Below are 23187 nucleotides of genomic sequence, written 5' to 3' on the forward strand. Positions count from 1 at the left end.
TCCTCTTGCCCGACTGCCTTTGAACTGAGGCATCTTATTGGTTCTGCAGCAGCTCCCAACTTTTGGACTCAAACTGGGACATCAGCTCTGCAGATTTTTCTATTTATAGGCCTCTATAATTGTGTAAAACAAGTCCTCATAATAAATCTCATATACATTTGTATGTCCACCTTTATGTGAAGATACATACATATATGGTGTATATTTGTGTGTGTGTGTGTGTACATAGTCATCTCACTGGTTTGACCTATGGGTAGTCAACTTACAGATGATGTTAAAGTGATTTGCATTCAGCAGAAACCATTTTGTAACTTTTAAACTAGGGTACTTTCCTGGGCTTTCAGTATGCATTCTGAAACTGAAGAGTGTGGCCACAGCCCCTTCTCCCACTTGACCCTGTGGTTACAGGGGCTAACAGCTGGTACTTGGTAGTATTCTGTGTGGCTAAGCTAGGGTGCTTCTGTAGGGTATGTGTGATAAACATATTTTTGACTTAGGATAGTTCTAATTTATGATGAGTTTATCAGGGCATAACTCCATCGTAAGTCAAAAGGCATCTTAATCTGGATATCCATCCATCCATCTACCTCTCTCTTCCAGTCTTTTGTTCCTCTGTAGGAGCCCTAATTCCCGCTGTCAAGAGGCATCTCTGTGGTACCATGGTAACTAAAATGAAAAGGGAAAGAGTAAATGCCGTGAAGATTCAGAGGGATCTCTGAAGAAGACATCTGGAAACTTCCAGAATTATCAGGCAGAAATCTGGGGGAGTGGGCTGACTTGTTTCCTTAGAGTCAGCGAGGGCACAGAGGACATAGCAGAGGACCTGCTCTGGGCTAAATTGTGGCCCCCTGAGTTGTCCACATCCTAATACTCAGAACCTGTGAATATGCCACCTGCCGTGGCCAATGCAATGTGATCAGGTGAAGGACCTTGAGATGGGGAGAGTATCCGAGGGGCCCAGGGTAGCCACAGGGGTCCTTGCAAGGAGGAGGCAGGAGGGCCGTAGGGTGGGAGAGCGAGCTGTGGTGGTGGAAGCAGAGGACAGTGAAACACTCGGGAGATGGGGTAAGGGATGGTAGGCTAAGGAGTGTAGGCTCCTGGGAAAACAAATACAGACCCTGGGGGGAGCAGGTTACCTTCGCCTGCGGTGAGCAGAGAGGGAGCGTCTCTACCTAACTCTGTGATGTCCTGGGCTGATCCTCCCACACCCTGCTTGCCCTGATTGATGCCCTGATGATGTTGAGCTGCTGAGTTGACCCTCGAACTATGTTCCCCAAACTACATTTTTCAAACGTCCTCTGGGTGAAGTCATGTTTTAGGAGGGGTTTCTGGTAATTTGGTGGCCAAATGCATCTTAACAGAACCAACGTCACGGGGATTCCTCTGGCTACCTCAAAATATCGTATGCCTAGCCTGGCCCTGCTTGTTTTGAACCAGTGGATGGGCGCTCTTTCTGCCTCTCAAAAAAAAAATCTTTTTCAAAAAGATTCTGCTGTCTATCTACCTGGCATCTCAGTCCCATCCCACCGCTAGTGGAAGTGGAAGGGCTCATCTTTCTGTCCTTGATGCGAGCCGACTGTTAGACAAGGCGGTGTGCTGAGCAGATCTGAGTGTCTTGATGTCTGGGGAAGGTGACCTGAGATGGTTTTGACCACGAAGAGGAAGCAGGAGAGCTTGAGGGACCGCGGACCATCAGTGGCTAGGGGTGCGATTACTGCCACGGCATGAGGTTGAGGTTCGGCTTTCTTGCTTCCCTACACGTCTTGTAGTTTCTCTAACTTTGGCTTGGCTTCCCAAATAATCTGATTTGCACGTTCTGGCTTTGTGTTTTCTTTGGCTATTTTTAGATCCTTTAATTCTGCTTTGCTGGCAGCTGCTCTTCCCCCAAACACTTGAAGAACTTCCAATCCCACAGTCAGAGGAGGCAGAGCCTGGGGGCTGGGAAGCCGCCTTCTTCCTGCCGTTTGGGACCGGCCTCAGGCGCGGCAGGGCACCCTCGGCCCACCGCAGGCCTCCTCCGCGGGAGCCTTCCAGCTGCGCCTTTCTCACGTGGTGCCGTGCTGGAGCTCAAGTCGGGGGACAGCGTGGTGAGCGTGGGCCCGCTCGCTCTTTCCGAAAATGTCTCCGACGCCACGGAAGGTAAGTATCTTTAAAGATTTATTTATTTGAAAGGCAGAGAGACCCACGCAGAGAGAGGGACAGACAAGTCTTCCATTTGCTGGTTCACCACCTGTCACCCGATGGCTGCAGTGACCAGAACCGAGCCAGACTGAAGCCGGAAGCCAGGAGCTCCACCATGTTGGGGGCTGGAACCAAGCATTTGGGCCATCTGCTGCTGCTTTCCCAGGCACATTAGCAGAGAGCTGGTCTGGAAGTGGAGCAGCCAGGACTTGAACTGGCGCTTATTTGGGATGCCAGTGTCACTGGTGGCAGCTTAACAGGCTGAGCCACAACGGCAGCCCCTAATGACATGGTTTTAAACTCAGCTGAGCTTTTAGTACTGCTTTCCAACCAATCTTTCAGCCATTCCTGGGCTATTTCTTCTCTAAATCCTAGCATGGCTAGTGATAGCCTGCGCTCAAAACCCAAACCCCAGCTTAGCCACTTCCTGCCTAAGTGACTGTAACCTCTCTGTTCCGTGACCCCCCCCACCCCTGTCACATGGGTCTGATGATAACGGTATTTACTCCCGGGTGTGAGGAGGCTAAAATGAGGAGTCAGGCACAGGCTGCTTGCTGCCGCTTGTTCCCAGCCTTTGTGGAGCTCCCCCAGCCCTGACAAGGCCTTCTCAGGCGACCACTGCTGTACTCGCCACCGTGAACACAGTGGCCTCTGCCACAGACGACCTCAGTTCCCTTCCACTTCACATATTCGTGTCTCGTGCATTTTTATCCTCTTCTTCCAATCATACAGGACAGGCGACCCTTCTATCCGCCCACGCTGATCCTTCACGCAGGGCTTGCTCCCCGCCCTTCCTGTCCACTGGGTCTGCATGGCCACAGTGTCCCTGTCCTTGTCACCGCTCTCAGGGCCACATTTCATAATTGCAAAGGAAGCGGTGAATCTAACACCCTCAAGGTGGAAACAAAAGCACAAATAAATAATGAGAAATGCTGGAGAATCCCACCTTCCCAGCTGCTTCTTCAGTCCCTTCTTGCCACTCATACAATGCGCTCTTTCTCGTTGTCAGTTTCATGACCCCCACTGCTCTGAGCCAGAGTCTTCAGGGGTCTCTCCTTTCCATGACAAGACTGCTCTCCAGCTGCTGGGCGCAGGAGTGCCCGGTCACCCACCTCGGTCTGGCTTCCCAGCCATCTCTGACTCCCAGGATGCCCTATGATCTCTGACCTTTGCCCGCACTCTTTTCCCTGCTGCTAAAACCCTGTTCAATAGTCAAGCTGTACCTTCAATGTTGTCTGTCTGATACGGCCTTCTTCTAACTGTCTCCCGCCAGCAATGATTGCTTCCTGTGTGTGACTCTGCACCCGGCTGAAATCTCTAATCACGTCCTAACACCTGGGCAGGTTCAGAGTCACACAATTCTCTAGATTCATGAAATTTGGCTGCTGTTGGGCCATTGCCTCTGGCTTGGCACTCCTGGGAATGACCGAAATACAGCGGAGAGCTCTCTCCCACTGTTGCCTGAATAGGAATTTAATTTACATTTGGAACTAGCGTATCATAAACAGCCCTGAATCCCAATTTGCAACCAGACCTGGGCACCTTTTCTGGTGTGTGTGTGTGTGTGTGTGTGTATTTGTATACATACGTTTTTTAAATCTGGTCATCAGTTGATAGACATTTAGGTTGATTCTCTATCTTAGCTATTATAAATTGAGCTGCTATAAACATGGGAGCACAGGTAACTTTTTCATAGACTTATTTCATTTCCTTTGGCTATGTTCCCAGGAGTGGGATGGAGTGGGTCATACGGTAGACCTATTTTTAAATTTCTGAGAAATCTCCATACTTTCCTCCATAATGACTGTACCAATTTACATTCCCACCGACAGTGTATTAGGGTACTTTTTCTCCACATCCTTGCCAGCGTTTGTTAGTTTTTAGCTTTTAGATAACAGCCACTCTAACTGGGGTTGGTGATACTCCAATGTGCCTTTTTTCATTTCCCTGATGTTTAGTGATCCTGAGCACTTTTTCCACACGTCAGTTAGCCCTTTGTATTTCCTCAAGAATGGACATCTCTAATTAAAGCCCCAGGAGATGCTAATAGTGCTGATCTGGGGACCACACTTTGAGAACTGGTGCCCTGGGCCTTGCTTTCCTATATGAATGTTCTCTTACATTTTCTCCCTATCTCTGTGGCTGTGGCCGCGGCCTTGGCCATGGTGGTTTCTTTGTTCATTAGCATTGGGACTGCTGAGTCCTGTGCATTTTAAATGTGTGTCTTGCTCCTTCCTGGCCCCCTTCCCCTTCCCTATTCTGCCTTTTATGAGCATCCAAAGGACAAGAGTCATGCATGTGGGTTTTTCATTCTCATTGTCGGCAACAACTGGCACACGCCAGGAACTTGAATAAGTACGAATGATTGAGTTGGATGCCAGGGTCTGGCCTGGCATTGAATTGTTTTTCTTTTTTTTTGGCAATGAGTTAAATACTTGCTACTCCGTTTTTATTGTTGGTGAAATGAAAGGAATGGTGCCTGACAACAGATATGAGTGAGAAAATGGGTCAGAAAAAAAGTCAGGCTGGGAGGGAGGTTAATTAATAACCAGTCTTCATCAATAATCTAGAAGCACTTTGGCTGCTGCTACTGACGTGTGTGGTGGCCGAACTGCCAGCAAGGAAGCAGGTGGCCTGTAGAGCTGTCCACAGCACAGAACCCATCCAGCTCGTGTTGTGTAAGTTTCCCCACGAGAAGACAGCGACCGCAGCCTCCGTGAGACTTTCCGTTTGGGTGGAGAAAAAAACAGGAACTGTGGGCCCTTCGCAGCTGCCCTGGCCTAGCGTGCCACCGGAGGTTAACATAAAGCCTGACTATAAAAAGTCCTGCTGCCTGTCCTCTCTAATGTAAAAAATGAATTCAACATTCAGAAGTTCTGAGAAAACCAAAGTATCCAGAAGGATATATTACCTATAATCTTCATGCCCAGAAAAATACCAGCATTTGCATGTCAAAGTATTTCCTTCCTTCCAGTATCCTTGTCTTTGGGTAATATGTTGTGGAGTTTTAGCCTTTATATATTCTGTGCTCCATCTTGAACAAGTCACCTAATGTTATGAACATTTTTCAATTATTTCCCAACCATCAAAAAGTATGACTGTTTATATCTACCTATATACTATATTTGGTTTTAATTGAAGGGTAGAGAAAGACACACACAGTGAGAAAGAGTTCCCACCTGCTGGTATACTCCCCAGATATCTGTAATGGCCAGAGGGGTGAAGGAATGCAATCCAACCCAGGTCTCTCATGTGGATGGCAGGGACCTGATTACTTCAACCATCATTGCTGCCTCCCAGAGTCTGTATTAGCAGGAAGCTGAAGTCAGGAGCTAGCGCTGGAACTTGAGCCCAGGCACTCCAGCATGGGACACTTGCATCTTAACCTGAGTCTTAATTGCCAGCCAATCACATGTCTGTAATCCCCACATTTTAATTACAAAAATAATTGTTCTAAGTAAGCCAAAGCAATCACAAGTGTATGCTATAGGAAGAAGAAAAATTTCTACTGAAGCTGACGTTGTAGCTGCCTCCTGCAGTGCCGAAATCCCATATGGGCGCTGGTTCTAGTCCCGGCTGCTCCTCTTCCAATCCAGTTTTCTGCTTATGGCCTGGGAAAGCAGCGGAAGATGGCCCAAGTGTTTGGGCCCCTGTACTCATGTGGGAGACCTGGAAAAAGCTCCTGGCTCCTGGCTCCTGGCTTCAGATCAGCTCCGCTCCAGCCTTTGCAGTCATTTGGGGAGTGAATCAGTGGATGGAACACCTCTCTGTAACTCTGCCTCTCAAATAAATAAATAAATCTTCAAAAAAGAATCTTCTCAACTTCCAGTCTACTCCCCAGCAACCCATACTTTTGAAAATATCTGCACATAGTAATTTAAATTTTTTTTAAAGATTTATTTATTTATTTGAAAGTCAGAGTTTTACAGAGAGAGAAAGAGGCAGAGAGAGAAAGAGAGGTCTTCTATCCACTGATTCACTCCCCAAATGGATGCAATGACCAGAGCTGTGCCAATCCGAAGCCAGGAGCCAGGAGCTTCTTCCAGGTCTCCCACCCGAGTGCAGGGACCCAAGGACTTGGGCTATCTTCTACTGCTTTCCTAGGCCATAGCAGAGAGCTGGGTTGGAAGTGGAGCAGCCGGGACTGGAACTGGTGCCCATATGGGATCCCGGCACTGCAGGCAGCGGCTTTAAGACCTGCTATGCCACAGTACTGGCCCCAGTAATTTAAATTTAAAAGCAAACAAATTGGCTTACATTATTCTGTTGTTTTTCCTAAAAAGATTCAACATTTTACGGGCACTTTTGTGTTAGTTTCTAAAAATAGCCAAAGTAGGATTTCTCATAGTTTTTCAATATTTGTTATTGAACATTTATTGTTTGCCAGTTTTTACACTCTAAAAGATGCTGAAATGAACACTCTAAAATATGCCTTTGGGGCTGGTGCTGCAGCATAGCAGGTAAAGCCACTGCCTGCAAAGTCAGCATCCCATATGGGGAGGGATTCAAGTCCCGGCTGCCCCACTTCCGATCCAGCTCTCTGCTGTGGCCTGGGAAAGCAGTGGAAGATGGCCTAAGTCCTTGGGCCCCTGCACCTGTGTGGGAGACCTGGAAGAAGTCTGCAGCCACTTGGGGAGTGAATGAGCGGATGGAAGACACTTCTCCTTCTCTGGCTCTACCTCTCTCTGTAACTCTGCCTTTCAAACAAATAAATAAATCTTTAAAAACACAACATGCTTTTATCTCTAAGAAGTCAGCTACTGGCTCTTGGATGACAGGGACCAGCATCAAGAGTTCAGGGCTTGCGGCTCTGGTCCCACTTTGTCTCCTCTCTCTGCCTCTCTCTCTTTTAGTCTCTCAAGCTGCTTTGAAGTTGGGTGCAGCGTGCAGCATGGGTCACTGAGACCCAGGTCCCTCTGCTCACGGCTCAGTGGGGCCCTTTTCTACAGGAAGGAGAAGTTTTGAGGACCAAGTTGTAGCCATGACCTGGAGGGGCAGAGGATCCCCACCATCCACAACTGTGAGCACCCAGGTTCAGCGGCGGGCAGGGACGGAAGAATCGCTCCTTCTCCCTCAGAAGCCAGACTCTGCCGTCTCCACCTCTGCACCTGAGCCGCAAACAGCAGCTCATTGTCAGGGTGGGGCAAAGCAGAGGACGGTGTCAGTGGCCTCCTGGAGAGGTCAGCTCAGCCGAGTACAAAGAGAAAGCGACAGAACCTCCAATGGCATGACCAAAGGCGCCTGGGAAGGGGCTCACACAGCTTCCCTGGGTGAGAGTAGGGGTAGGTGTCATTTCCCACGACAGGAAACTGTGCTGTTTGGGGAACAGCTGGAGAAGGTTCACAGTTCACTGAGAATTAGCAGAAAAATCACATCCTTCCCAGATGTGCAGAGATAAGGCAGGAATTTTGGGTCTTTGAGAAGCACAGCTAGTGTCTGACTGTCTCGGGCCAGGGGCGAAGTTCAAGGGTCTTGACAGCCAAGTCTCATTTCCTTGAGCATTTCGTGCTCTGTCGCTGTCGTTGTATAAAACCCTCTCTGAGATGGTGCAACAGGGGAAAGCGTTAGTTTACAAGATGAGACTATGAAGGGGTGAGGGCTACTTTTTCAGACACAGCTGGGCCTTCACACTGGCAGGTGTCCATGATTAGAGCTCATTAAAGGCTCCTGGCTCTAGTGCCTGGTAGTCACAGTCACTAACCCTCTGGGCTAGATATGTGTATCCATCAGGATTCAACAAGAGATGCAGAAATGGAAACCCATATATATGAAGGGTCTTCAATAAGTTCATGAGGAGTGAGCGTTGTGGCACAATGGGTTAAGTCACTCTTTGGGATACCCACAGCCCCTAATAGAGTGCCAGTTCGAGTCCTGGCTTCTCCACTTCCATCCAACTCCCTGCTGATGTGCCTGGGAGGCAGCAGATGATGGCTTGAGTACTTGAGTTCCTGCCACCCATCTGGGAGACCTGGATGGATGTGCTGGCTCCTGGTTTCAGCCTGGCCCATCCTTGGTTGCTGCAGCCATCTAGGGAGTGAACAAGCCAATGGAAGATTTCCCTTTCTCTCTGTTATTCTGCATTTCAAATACATCTTGTAAAGGTTATAACAGATGTTTATTATGAAAAACTGTTCATAGGTTTCAGTTTTTTTGCACCAAAATACACTTCCTGTAATTCCATTTTTCCATGAACTTCTTGAAGTACTTACATACTTGCAAGTGTGTTTGTCAAATTCTTGCACCCAAATTATATGTGTGCTATATATAATATTTAATATTACTCTATTTGTATTATACATTTACTTCTCTTAAAAGATTTATTTATTTATTTGAAAGGCAGAGCTACAGAGAGACAGAGGCAGAAGGAGAGAGAGAGAAGTCTTCCAGCTGCTGATTGATTACCCAGATGGCTGCAATGGCCAGAGCTGTGCCAGTCCAAAACCAGGAGCCAGGAGCTTCCTCTGGGTCTCCCACACAGGTGCAGGGGCCCAAGGACTTGGGCCATCTTCCACTGCTTTCCCAGGCCACAGCAGAGAGCCAGATCGGAAGTGGAGCAGCCAGGACTCGAACCAGTGTCCACATGAGATGCCAGCACTGCAGGCTGCAGCCCTACCTGAGCTCCTAGGGTAATGTCAAATCTTTTCAACCAATTTGTATGTATAATTTATTATTATTAAATATTTATAAATGAAGACAATTCTCATGACGTATTGGTGAAGTCAAGTCACTGCTACACGAAATACATGTACTGTTTCTGTGCGTGTAAAGCACAAGAGAGCAAGGACGAGCTGGAGCCCATGAGGAGGAGTGAAACGCCCGTCTGTGCTCACTGCCTCGGCTTGGTGGTATGGACAACCTGCAGAAGCTGAGCCCCTCATTAACAAATGAAACACACCTGGTCAGAAGCGGCTACAGTCGAAGAAGGATCTTGGAGAAGGAGGGGCAGTCACAGAACCAACCACTGCCCTACACGAGGAGCTGAGCCGGCAGCTACGTGAGAACACGTGTGAACTAAGGAACACCTGCCGCCTCCATTCTGCCCACAGGAACCTCTCTGTGGATGGCTCTGACCAGAGACAGACAGAAAAGGAAACTCTCAGAAGTGTGGTTCAGCCTAAAGGGGGACATATTACAAAGTCGCTGTACTCCTCTTCCTGAACACTTGTCACTGAAATGCACCTGTCAAATCCAAACTTAGTCTCCAGATAATGTGAACAAGTCATGCTTCCCTAACATGATACAGCTATGTGGTGTATAAACGGCCACATTCGCACTCTCTAAACGAACACACAGGGTCCTCTTCCATCTAGAATCGTTCTTTCTTCTCCTAAGAGATTCACACACTCCTTTAATGACCTCAGCCTGAAATTCTGAGCCACGAAGCTAACACTAATGAACACATTTTAGGTATAATAAGAGATAGGCAAAGAAATGTTTAAAATTCAACAAATACATATATAAGCTTCCATTTCAAAATACAGACTATTCATCACCGCTGTCTTACATGCAGCTAGTCACAGGGCCATAGCTGTTATTTCTAAGTACCACGCTTCACTGCACGTCCCACATTCCTGCTGCCTTTAACAAGTTCCTCAGCTGGTCACGGTTCCTTGCCTAGCCGGGGACTCAGGTTTACTGTTGCAGGTTTTGGGGCCATCAGTACCTCTGCCTCAGTTGGGCAGCTCAGTTTACATCACAGTCCATGGAACACTAAGAGATGTCCCAGAGTGTCTTCTGTATTCCATGCATAATCCTCCTTTCCTCGCTTGTGGGATAGCAGCCCCGTTTCCCCGCTAGGCAGGATTGAGGATCCTAGCCCGTGGAGCACCCTCCTTTTTCATCTGTTGATTCACTAGCACAATGAGCCCCAAACAGCCAGATAGAAATCTAAAATTCCAGTTCAATGGGATAATTGTTTCACAGTTAGTAAAGGGTTTCTCCCTTAAGAGCTATCTTAGCTTGTCATCTATACAGCAAAATATTTGAGGCAGCTGACCTAATAACGAGAAAGGGTTCAAGTCCATGACTGGGTGGCCCCCTTGGTTCAGTGTCTGATGATGGCAGTAGTGGGGGTTACATAGAGAGTTAAGTGGTGAGCCAGGAAGCAGAAAGAGAGAAAGACGCAGGGGGGCCCAAATCAGGCTTTATAGCCAACACTCCAGCGAGAATTACCTTCCATGGGCATGGCTCCAATTACCTAAAGACTTTCCTCTGGGCTCACCTCCTAAATACCGTAATTACATGGCATTTCCATCCCCTTAGAGCCATTAATTTAGAACTTTGGGGTCTAAACCTCTGTATGAGTTCAAACCACATGTTAAAGCCACTGGCCCCACAGAACCTAAAGCTGAAGGGAAACAAAATTTTGCTACTGGATTTCTAGGTATGATATTGAGTGGTGCTACTCCCATTTTCAGCACCTGTGGCTCCTGGCTAGGGGAGAAAGAGCCCTGTCCGCTGGGTGCTGATTTAGAGCACCTGCTGCATCTTGGAGGCTATTGCCCCACCCCTTCAATATTTTGCCACCTATGAAGCGCTGTTAAGGAGTTTCCCAAAGGACATTCCATCATCCAGCCAAGCCAGTCCTTTTAAGATGATAGGGAACATAACTGATGAGTTTCAGGAAGTCCAGGAACATAATAGATCCATTGTTGTCCTTTATTTTTATTAAGCAAGTTCCTTGTTTGGAAGTCTGTTTGCAATACAATGAAGGGAGGTAAGGCAGTCAGTTAAGTTCACAGATGGTAGAGTTGGAAGAAACATTGCAGGCAAGGAAGGCAAGACTTTGTCCAGAGTAAGTGGCTAAGAACAGAATATTCTCTCTTCCCCAATGGAAGTGGTCCAACGTAGTAATCTGTCACCTAGTCCTTATACAAAGTGAATGGTGCCATATTAAGGGCTCAGAGTTGATCTTTGCTGTTGGAAGATTGGCCACCTAGCAGTGGTTGCGAGCAGATTAGTACTGGTGGCTAGAATTCCATATTCCTGGGGCCAGCACTGTGGAAAAGCTGGTTAAGCTGCTGCCTGCAGCACTGACATCCCATATGGGCACCTGTTCAATTCCTGGCTGCTCCATTTCCAATCCAGCTCCCTGCTAATGTACCTGGGAAAGCAGTGATGGATGGCCCAAGTGGCTGGGCCCCTGCACCCAAGTGGGAGACCCAGAAGAGTCTGGCTCCTGGCTTTGGTCCAATCCAGCCCCGGCCATTGTGGCCATTTTGGGGGTGAAGCAATGGATAAAAGATATCTCTAAGTCTTTCAAATAAAAAATAAATAAAACTTAAAAGAACCCCATGTTCCTGAGCTACAGGGTACATGGTGCACATCCATTGGCCAATGACAGGAGTGGCTTGGGCAAAATGCTAACCAGCATCTACAGAATGGGTCATCCTCATCCTATCCACTTGATTGATTATTAAGTTCTCTGGTAGGACTACCTTTGGTGAGCATTTGTGCTTTAGTTACCACTATGTTCACTCCACTTACATCTGGGGAGGCCTTTCCTCACGCCCTTCCACCCAGACCTTGCCATTTATTTCCCAATCTTATTCCTTCTAAGTCTCCGACTATCCAGTCAAAACATCAGCTACAGCCCATGAAGCAGTTTAGGTCCGTACCATCTCTCCTTCTTGGCAAAATGAACAACATTCCCTGACCAAAGTGCTACCCAGTGGCAATATTTCCTTTCTTCACTGGCCTTCTGGCCCATTCCAGTGTGGGGTTCTAGTTGCAGCCGCCCTCTTTCATGCGGATTGTCATCGCTAACCCATTCCTGAAGGCTTTTTCTCTGCCTGTTAAATAAGTTTAAGGAATTTCCCCATGAGGTGGAAAGAGAGAAGGCAATGTAGCAGACGCAGGGGCCATGAGGATCTGGGCCACCTTCTCATACACTTGAGTCCTCAGGATCTTCCCAAGCCTGATTCACATATACCACTTCCACTAGGTGATGGGCTGCAGCTGTGAAGGATCCGTGAAGGATGACATTTATGGCTTGATAAGTCAGACAACCCCAAGTTCACAGTCAGTAGCTTAGTCCCAGGGCTCCAAGCCAGAAAAGATGGCTATTTCTCCAAAAGAGAGTCGTTATCTGGAGGGGATGACATAACTTTGCTCCCAAATCCTAAGGGTCTGCTCTATGATTCATGTATGATTCATGTTGCCCTTGGAAGCCTCCATGCGTCATTGCTATCAATCACTGACACTTCATGCATAAACATGTGACTTATATGGTCCAAGTGGCGGAGCAGCCTGGGATATCCTTCAAATCCTCTTGTTCTGCAACCCACTCCAAACCACCAGGTTTTTGAGTCGCTTGGAAAGTGAGCCCAGTGCAACAACGTATTCCTCACCTTGAATGAGATATCGCAAAATGCCTCGGAGAATGGAATTCCACAAATGGTTTTGTGGGGCTTATTTCTCTCCCACTGATGCAAACATTATCTCCCTGTGCCTAAAATAGTGACCACTATGTCCAGTCAGTGTAAGATCATCAACGTATAGGGCCAGAAGGAGGTCCCGTGAACGGGAAACTGGCCAAGTCTCTGCGGACTAGAGCATGGTGTAGAGATGAAGCTTCCCTAGCCTTGAAGTAGAATAGTTCAGTTCTGTCATTGGCCTTGCCAACTCAAAAAAAAACATGCTTTTGATGGTTTCATTAATAGATTTAGAGAAAAGGGCGTTTGCCAGATCAATAGACGCATATCAGGTGACAGAGGATATGTTGATTTGCTCCTACAACAAATTCCATCTGGTAGAGCAGCTGCAATTGAAGTCACCACCTGATTAAGTTTAAGGTAATTCACTGTCATTCTCCAAGCTCCATCTGTCTTCTACACAGGCCAACTCTATTAGACTGGTTGTATGGGGGATGTGGTGGGTAATCACCAGGCCTGTATCTTTCAAGTTCTTTGTGCTGACACTAATCTTTACTGTGTCTGCAGAAATGTGGTATGGTTTGCTCCTCGAGGTAGAGGAAGCACTAGTGGCTTGTGGAGCCACTATGTGGAGCTTCCATAGCAGTCCATGCTGCACAGGTTAGGGAACCGGTGTGGAGGTTCTGCTCGGTGTGTCTGTGCTAACTCTGCTCTCCAAAACTGCAGAGGAATGGCAGCAAGTTGATTTCAGAGCCTACTGGGATCACTGTGAGATGGAAATGAACCAAAGCTCTATTAGTCATTTGTCCTTCAGAAACGCCTGCTCTGGTGGGCTGCAGTTAACATTTCAGACATCCAGAACTGAGTGCAGATTTAGACCCAGTGTCTCATGATCCCTGAAAAGTCTGATTGCTTCTATTTCCCTGATGCGCATTTGGGTAAGTGCCCACTGAGCTTTTTAAAAAAGATAGGACAGCAGTACACAGGATCAATTTTTGAAGGAGATGAGGTTCCTTCTTCAAGAACTCACTTTCATCAAAGAAATATTACGTCATATCTCTTAATCAGCATGGCAGCTAACTTCCCCTTAACTACTTTACCCCATTATTGTCAGCTCATTTTTGCACTGAGGTGAGTAACCTGGGAGAGGATGCCAGTGTCGCTTGGATTTTGTCCCTGTGAGCAGAGCAGCTCCATCTCTAGCTTCCTCTTCGGTGCAGGGCCACTGCTTTATGAAACCTGTGAGTCCTGAAGGGACTGTTAGCACTTGGCCCATAGTAGGCTTGCAATAAATCGTTGGAATCCATTCTTACTGTTAGACCTAACCATAGGAGTGTAAAATCCACGTTCATCCTATTAGTTTGAATGCTTTCGAGAGTTTTTTTTTCTTTTAGTTTGTTAATCTCTCCCTATATAGCTTAACTTTTGTGTCATCAGCAAAGTAAATCTTTCCTGTCCCTTTGCTCTTCCTTCAGAGTTGAAATCGCAGAGCTGTTGTCTCTGGCATCTCCAGGCCCAGCCATGACTGGCTTACTCCTGGGCAAGACTCCAGGCAGGTGCACTTGCGTGGCGAGTGGTGTGTACCATCACCGACTTCGCTCTTCATCTCTACATGTAGCTTCCCGTGCATAAAGATCAACCTTCCATAATCACTCAGTGACTATGAGGTATGGACCTAGGGAGGAACCATCCAATGACCACTGGGTCCTGCATGTAGTATTTACTTGCTCGGTTTTAAAAATGTCTTCAGAAATACCACAATTCATTATAATTTTATAAATAAACAGGGGATAGTACAATACAAAAAATCCAGGGTAGTCCAGTGCTTTAAAGCCAAATGGTCTGCCTAAGGGCAATGTATCCAGTTTCTTGGTTTCCCCTGCTGTCAGATAGGAACTATTATGCCTGTCCCAAAGGTTGGCTGTGAGGATTAAAGGAACAAATGTTTTAAATCTCTTTGAACAGCTCTTGGCATAGTGTATGTGTGCTTAGTAAGTGTTTGCCCATTGAGGCGGGTGTTCTCAGTGTGCTGTGGTTATGTATTATCATGGTGGATGCTGGGGGCAGGGTACTGGGAACTGTGGGAACTGTATTTGCAACTTCATGGTGGTCTTTTGGTCTTTTTTTTTTGACAGGCAGAGTTAGACAGTGAGAGAGAAAGAAAGAGAAAGGTCTTCTTTTTCCGTTGCTTACCCCCCAGATGGTTGCTACGGCTGGTGCACTGCACCGATCTGAAGCCAGGAGCCAGGTGTTTCCTCCTGGTCTCCCATGCAGGTGCAGGGCCCAAGGACCTGGGCCATCCTCCACTGCACTCCAGGGCCACAGCAGAGAGCTGGACTGGAAGAGGAGCAACCGGGACAGAATCCGGCGCCCCGACCAGGACTAGAACCCAGGGTGCCGGTGCCGCAGGCAAAGGATTAGCCTAGTGAGCTGCGGCGCTGGCCTTCATGTGGGTCTTAAACTATTTCAAAAACACCATGTTACACAGAAAAGAATAAACCCAATGCGCACATCTCCCAGCTCCACAGCCTGCACCTGTTCTTAGATAGCCCTTCTCCATCATTAGGAAAACGTGTGTTTCCTGCAGGTGCTGCTCTGAACGGGGGGCTGTGTACTAGTTAGCTTTCTGTTCCTACAATGAAATACAAATATCTGGGGAAACTATCTGCATCCAGAGAAAAGGGTAATATAGCTCACAATTTTGGATGTTCAAGTCCAAGACTGGGCAGCCCCATTGGCGGGGCATCTGGTACACATGGCCGTTGGCCATGTGGAGAGCCGGGAGGCAGAGCAGGAGAGGCTGGGCATCTCAGCATTCATAATCACCCCTCTCACGAAAATTACATCCTGCGGTAGTGACCCCAGGACCTCCTGCGAGGTCCCTCAGCTAATCACCATCTTTGGATCAGGTTTCCACCCTCTTAGTATCATGACCTGAGGACGATGGGGTTCAAGCAAGTCTTGTTCACAGCATAGCTGGTCACGAGGTTAATCAAAACAAGAGTCTATCAAGATCCAACTGTTCATTAAAACAGCTTTAGCTACTTAGAAAGTAACTAATTAAGCTTTCAAGGAAGTGAAAACTTGGGTGTAAAATCCCCAAGGGGAAAGCTGTGAGGGATATCATTCTGTCTCTTTCAATTATTAACGGGGACTTCAGCAACGATTCCTCAGGAGTGTGTATGAGGTCAGGGTCATGGGTATACACATCTACCACGTTTGTCTTAGAAATCTCAAAGATGGGCCGGCGCCGTGGCTCAATAGGCTAATCCTCCACCTTGCGGCGCCGGCACACCGGGTTCTAGTCCCGGTTGGGGCGCCGGATTCTGTCCCGGTTGCCCCTCTTCCAGGCCAGCTCTCTGCTATGGCCAGGGAGTGCAGTGGAGGATGGCCCAGGTGCTTGGGCCCTGCACCCCATGGGAGACCAGGAAAAGCACCTGGCTCCTGGCTCCTGCCAGGATCAGCGCGGTGCGCCGGCTGCAGCGGCGGCCATTGGAGAGTGAACCAACGGCAAAAGGAAGACCTTTCTCTCTGTCTCTCTCTCACTGTCCACTCTGCCTGTCAAAAAAAAAAAAAAAAAAAAAAAAAAAAAAAAAAAAAAAAGAAATCTCAAAGATGACTTCCTTGTCACGTTCATGGTCCAAGTATCAGATAAAGTCCTGCAGAAGCACACGTGATGGATGCTGCAAGGGGACATCCAACAGTTCATGGAAAAGCAGCTTTACTTTTATTTTAAAATGTATGTACTTTTGGGGCTGGTGCTGTGGCTCAGCAGGTTGTGCCAGCGTCTGCTGAGTTGGCATCCCATATGGGCACAGTTTGCATTTGAGCCCCTCCACTTCCAATCCAGCTCCCCACTAACATGCCTGGGAAAGCAGCAGAAGATGGTCCAAGTGCTTGGGCCCCTGCACCCATGTGGGAGACCTGAATGAAGCTTCTGGCTCATGGCTTCGGCCAGGCCCTCCCAGGCCAGACCACTGTGGCCATTTGGAGAGTGAATCAGCAGATGGAAGAACTCTCTCACTCTCTGTCTCCTCTGACATCCTGTAACTCTGACTTACAAATAAAATTTAAAAATGTATTTGTTTATGAAGGGATTATCATTATATTCTTAGAATTGTATCAACAAAGCACACTGAATCTGTTAAAAACTAATTAAAAATTTTTAAAAATTACAATAAAAATATGTATTTGACACAGAGAGAGCAAGAGCGAGAGAGAGAGAGAAGCTTTCACACACTGGTTCACACCCCAAATGCCAGCCACAATCAGGGCTGGAGCCAAGCTGAAACTAGGAATCTGGAACTCCATCCGGGTCTTCCAGGTGGTGTGAGGGACTCAGGTAGTTGCCTCCCAGGGTGCACATTAACAGGGAGCTGGAACTAGGCACAGAGCTGGAATGCAAACCCAGGCATTCAGATATGAGAAATGGGTGTCCCAAGTTGTATATTAATCACTATTCTAAACACCTGCTCTGCATATAGTCTTCTAATTCAGTTTTATTTCAAGAACTTTCTGAAGCTCCCTCCTATAGTTTAATACATCAATCAAGTGAGAGAAGCACAAGGAAAATATCTGAGAATGCAATTTCTTTTCTTTTTTTTTTTTTTTCTTTTGGACAGGCAGAGTTAGACAGTGAGAGAGAGAGAGAGACAGAGAGAAAGGTCTTCCTTTGCCATTGGTTCACCCTCCAATGGCCTCTGCAGTGGCGCGCTGCGGCCGGCGCACCGCACTGATCCAAAGCCAGGAGCCAGGTGCTTCTCCTGGTCTCCCATGTGGGTGCAGGGCCCTAGGACCTGGGCCATCCTCCACTGCACTCCCAGGCTACAGCAGAGAGCTGGCCTGGAAGAGGAGCAACAGGGACAGAATCTGGTGCCCTGACCAGGACTAGAACCCGGGGTGCTGGTGCCACAAGTGGAGGATTAGCCTAGTGAGCCACGGTGCTGGCCGAGAATGCAATCTTTAAGACATTAAGATGAAGGATACGTGCAGATTTCCTGTGGTTCTGGTAATTGTGCTAATCCAGCCAGGAGTGTGCAGACCTTGAGAACCCAAGCTGAGGCAGAAAGAGGAGTTTCCTGATTCTTCCCACTTAAACTCAAGCCAGTATCTCAGGGAAAATGGATTCTGACAAAAGCAAGCTCCTTGGGCATCCTTGAAGGTAGTGGGAAGAAAATTTCTCTCATAGAGGGAGTGGCATATGTGGTTCACAGACTAATGTTTAAGTCACAACAAAATTAATATTAGGGAAAAAATAAAAACTAGTTTGTAATTTTACCTAGAAAAGGTAAAGTGAAATAAAATCTCCTTGGGGAAGGCATTGTAGCACAGTGGTTAAGAGCCACTTGGTATGCCCACAACCTGTCAGAGTACCTGGGTTCGAGTCCCCACTCTGCTTCTGATCCAGCTTCCTGCTAGTGCGCACCCTGGGAAGCAGTTGGTGATGTGTCAACTATCTGTCTCCTTCATACTACCTGGAAGACCCGGATGGAGTCCCAGCTTCCTAGTTTCAGCTTGGCTCCAACCCTGGCTGTGGCTGGCATTTGGGATGTGAACCAGAAATTCATTCTCTCTCTCTCTCTCTCTCTCTCTCTCATCTTTTAAATAATAATTTAAAATAAAAAACAGAATCAGGATTAGAAAAGTCCATACTTCCAATCTGTAACACAATCACTGGGCAAGACAGCAATGGAGTATAGGAGGCTGAATTCCAATCACGTTAACCTGGGCCCTGTCTCCAAGCTGGAGAAGTAGCAAGAAGACCTACCAAGAATCTTTTACCTTATTTTCAGAACCAAGTGCTGCCCTGCCCATGCTGTATTGTGGGGACCCTCTGACAACCTCAGTTGTTAACATGGGACCCTTGCTGCCTCTTCCCTTTCAAATGGTGCCCCCCGACTCAAGCCAGGGGTCTGCATCCTGGAAATACAGGGACCCCTTCTCCAGCGGATGCTCCCTGCCAGAGTCCTTGTGCCTCCTCTCAGCGCCTGCAGTCTCTCCTGGACTGCTACCAGCTGATCTTTATGAGTGTACACTTAGGGCTACTAACATTTGAATTTCCATCACTCCTCTTGGCACCCCACTTTGGCATTTTGTTCCTATTTCTTACACACTCCCTTTTTTATTTCATAGATCCTTGTAAGCCATCTGCCAGCCTTTCTGGAGTGAGATGGCATATAAATACATATATACATGCATACATAAAATATACACTGATATTTGAGAAAGACATAGCAAGCACAAATGCATCCCTCAAGGTCATTGGTATTTAAGGGAATGAGGGGGAGAGAGAGCCATACTTTTCAAAGTTCCTACGTCAGTAATCTGATCCCTTCCTGGGTCCACTCCCAGGGACCCAGGTAATAGCAGAACCATGGTGGAGAGAAGACTTGCTCTGAGACCTCCTTCTATGGGGTCTCTGAATATTCTGATGTTCCCCCAACCATGGCTCAGAGCCACGTTTCTAGGTTTTCTCAGTTCTATTCCTGCATTTGGTCAGAAAGCAGCCCACTCTGCCAGATGAGCTCATCTCTCCTTGGAAATGCCATCCGCAAGCTATGAGGTAGTGTTATGGCCTTGGCTTTTAGGGAGAGCACAGAAGAAAAAGGCAGTTGAAGGGCATTTCTGAATCCTTTGCAAAGCCTTTGATGAAGCCATTGTCCATTACAAGAGCAAATGTCATTCAAATGAAGATTTCTCTGTACAATTCATTGTAAAAGAAAATAATAGAGGAAAATTTGACTCTAGAGGAAGACTTGAATTCTCCCTTTCTGTAGTTAAGAATTTCAGTGCCCAACACACTGTTATTTTTGTTTTCTTTTTCTTCCGGGGGATTCTGTTCAATCCAGCAAATACTGAGTGCTGGAGCCGGTTAGAGGTTATGGGACACTTATGCTCTACGAAATACAGGGCAAAATACTTAGCTATGATTTCTTTAGATTTGTTTTTTATAATGATCTCTCTTCAACAATTTTCTGAAAAGCTTAGCTCTCTAAATGTTTAAGTACCCTGTTGTATTTCTGCAGTGTTTTTCCAGGGGAAGACAGATTTCTGGAGCATTGTCTGTCTTGGTGTTTGCTCTGGGCTAGAAGCTGCCCTCTGTTTTTCTACTGTTCTACATCCCCTTCTCAGAGTGGGGGGTTGGCAGGGAATGTAAGGTCCCCTCCACTGGCACAGCTGATCATCTGCAGGTGAACACCTTCCCTGAGTTGGGCCAATCAGGTTTTACATACTGGAACCTGAGAAGTAAGTCAGGTGGTCTTGGGGGCAGAGGGCACCATTTGGAGTGATTGTGATGGAACTCATGGTCATGAGAAAGAGATGAGAATGATGTTCTCAAGAAGGAGAAAATCAAACTCTTAAACTAAACCTGCAGATAAAAGCTGAAGTGAAAGACTGTCGGGACCCGGGGAAGGAAGTGAGTCTGAAAAAGAAAGGGTGAGAAAAGTGCGGGGAGGCTACAAAGACTGTTTTGATTGTTTCTCTTTTCTCGGTGAAGTAAAAGGCAGGTTCTTGAGCTGTGGGTGGGAAACGGAATGGGTAGGCGAAGCGTGAAGAGAGAAGGAGTGAAGGAGTCATCATGGCTGGTAGGAGTGACACACAGCACTGCAGACCTACTGAAGGTTGCCGTCACCCGAGTTGCTTTCTTTGTCTCTGCCACTTACAGCTGTGTGGATGTGGAGCTGGCAAAAGTTGGATTTCACCAGGGCTGGGTTTTTGCCGACTGAGTATGACTGAGCAAGACTGAGCAAAGGAGTTTATTGTGTCTGCAAGGGACTGAACATAGTAATGGGCTCTGGAGTCTAATGAGGGAAGTTCAAGTACAAGTGGATGACGAAGTGATAGCATGTTAAAGATTCCAATGTGTCTAGGAATCACCAGCATTGGGATGCAGAGACAGCAAGCCAGATGGACAAACAGGCAGTGTTTGGTGAATGAGATGCGCGAATTACAAAATGTGGAGGGGTACAGTACATGGTAATGCCAAAGAAAAATGTGGGGTGAACAGAGGTCAGGTGGACTAGATAATTGGGGCTGAGATAATCAAGACATTGAAAGTAAAAAGTTCCTGGGGTTAACATCTATGTGAAGACGGAAATCAGTCTTGTGATGAGCAGTCTTGTGACAGCAGTGCTATCAGAGGGAGAAAGGGGAACCCGGGGAGAAACTGGGGAGAAACCCCAGGGGAGACTCCGACAAGGAGGAGCAATAGATGGCATTATATGGTGCATAAGATTCAAAGAAGACGCGCGCGCGCGCATGTGGGTAAGTGTATGTGTGTCTGTGTTCATGTTATAAAAGGTAAGACAAACACGCTCAATGAACCCAGAATACTTTTCCTCCGGGCACCACACTCAATGAGCGTTTCTCTCCACTCACAACAAACTGTCTAGTGTGCTAAGCTTGGTATCCTATGATTTCATTCAATTCTCACACTGTCTACCTGGAGTTGGCATCAGATCCCACCTGTTACGTTTTCAGTCCCACAAGTCTGCCCCAACCACAGATGTTGATTCTCAGTTCTAAGTTGTAATTCAGTCACTGGCTAATGCCCCAGTAGCTATAGCAGGTGCGCTGTGGCCGGTACGCTACACCAATCCAAAGCCAGGAGCCAGGTGCTTTCTCCTGGTCTCCCATGCAGGTGCAGGGCCCAAGCACTTGGGCCATCCTCCACTGCACTCCCAGGCCACAGCAGAGAGCTGGACTGGAAGAGGAGCAACAGGGATAGAATCTGGGGCCCCAATAGGGACTAGAACCCGGGGTGCCGGCCCCACAGGCGGAGGATTAGCCTAGTGAGCCGCCGCACCAGCCAAAAGGTCACCTTTTGTTTTATCTTAATACTAGGATCTCTGCCCCAGGAGCTTATGTCATCTTACAATAACATTTCAGTCTTTGTTCAAGCTTGTTTCTTAACCTGCACACAGTCCTACATGTGATGACAAGAACTAGTCCAGTTCCATATCCACTTCCCTCTGAAGTAGAAGATACGGAGCAGTGCTGTGGCGCAGTAGGTTAACACCTTGGCCTGAAGTGCTGGCACCCCATATGGGGACCGATTCGAGAGCCGGCTGCTCCACTTCTGGTCCAGCTCTCTGCTATGGCCTGGGAAAGCAATAGAAGATGGCCCAAGTCCTTAGGCTCCTGCAACCGCATGGGAGACCCGGAGGAAGCTCCTGGCTCCTGGCTTCAGCCAATTGGGGAGTGAACCAGCGGATGGAAGACCTCTCTCTCTCTGCCTCTCCTCTCTCTGTGTAACTCACTCTTTCAAATAAATATATAAAATCTTTAAAAAAAAATAAAGTAGAAGATACCCATTTCTCCACCAGTGCACTTGGAATCTTGGTTTTGGAAATTATCCCCTTATTTGTTGCAAATAAATCTGCATGACAACTACTTTGGGTGTATTTTTTTACAATTTGCCAAGAAGCAGGCCACAATTTTGGGTGGGTAGCAACCTGCACTTTTGTGAGAAGTCAGATGGGTCAATAGGTAGTCAGGGTGGTCCCAATAGAATTTGGGGTATAAAATATTTGCTCCCTCCCCCAAAATGTTATCTTCAGCAAGAACAAACAGGCTGCCATCCTTCCTGCAGAATCTCCAAATTTACTGTGAGAATAGCAAGGGAGCTCTTCCTGAGCTCACAGCTTATTGTGAAAAAAAAAAAATTACCTCTCCCACCCTTCTGGATGGTTTTTATTTTATCAGGAACAGGCCAGGCAGGATGGAGAACTGTAAATCAGGCCCTTTGATGGGTTTTGTCTCCACCTGGTAACTGAATGCCAATCTGATTGTCAAGTTTTTTCCCTTAGAAATTGTACTTAAAAATCCCAGTGCTATGAGGTTCTTTGGGTTTTTTTCCTCTCTTGGAAACCCCTCCATGCCACTCTGGCTGGAGGCCTTTGACTCTAATAAATCTTTTTAAATCTCTCTGCTGTCCACTTGGAAATTCTTCCATGTGAGACAAAGAACCGAGGTAATAATAATTTATCCACTGTCAGTTTCCCAGAATACTTTGACTAATCAGCCATAAGTAGGAGATCCCCCTCCTGAGGGTGGGTTTGTCTGCTAGAGCAACCCTCAGGATTCAAGGAAACACTTACATTGACCCATTTATTATAAAGGATGCAGATGAGCAGGTAGAGGCACATGGGGCAGGGGCTGTGGGAAGATGTGCAGAGTTTCCAATGCCCTCTCCAGTTGCCATACCTTCTGGGCCCCTCCATGGTTCATCAACCTGGAAGATCTCTGAACCCTATCCTTTTGGGTTTTTATGGAAACTTCATGAATAGGCATGATTCATTAAATCCTTGACTGTTGGAGATGAACTCAACTGCCAGTCTCTCTCCCCTTCCTGTAGGTTCCAACCCTCATCTCACATGGTTGGTTTCTCTGGCAATCAGTCCCATTCTGAGGCTACCCAGGAGAATCCAGCCCCCTGGCACCTCATTAGCATACAAAAGGCACTTATCACTCAAGAGATTCCAGTAGTTTCAGCAGCTGTGTGCCAGGGGGGAAAAAGGGATGAAAATCAAATGTGCATTTCTTATTATAAGTGCAATTGTCAATTTAGGAGGGACAGATGAAGGTCTAAAAATTGCAATGAAGAGGACACTTTCCACACATACACTCACAG

General features: G+C 47.2%; 1 long non-coding RNA gene across 1 annotated transcript; it reads left to right on the forward strand.

Moving 5' to 3' along the window:
- Positions 1-946: 946 nt before the first annotated feature.
- On the forward strand, positions 947-11461 carry LOC127491619 (uncharacterized). Its single transcript, XR_007920414.3, has 3 exons — positions 947-1065; positions 1848-2139; positions 8518-11461. It is a non-coding gene; the product is annotated as an uncharacterized LOC127491619 (long non-coding RNA).
- The last annotated feature ends 11726 nt before the right edge of the window (positions 11462-23187 follow it).

Source organism: Oryctolagus cuniculus, chromosome 3 (genome assembly GCF_051225735.1).
Source record: "Oryctolagus cuniculus isolate XC-2025 breed Fujian yellow rabbit chromosome 3, ASM5122573v1, whole genome shotgun sequence".
Classification (NCBI taxonomy): domain Eukaryota; kingdom Metazoa; phylum Chordata; class Mammalia; order Lagomorpha; family Leporidae; genus Oryctolagus; species Oryctolagus cuniculus.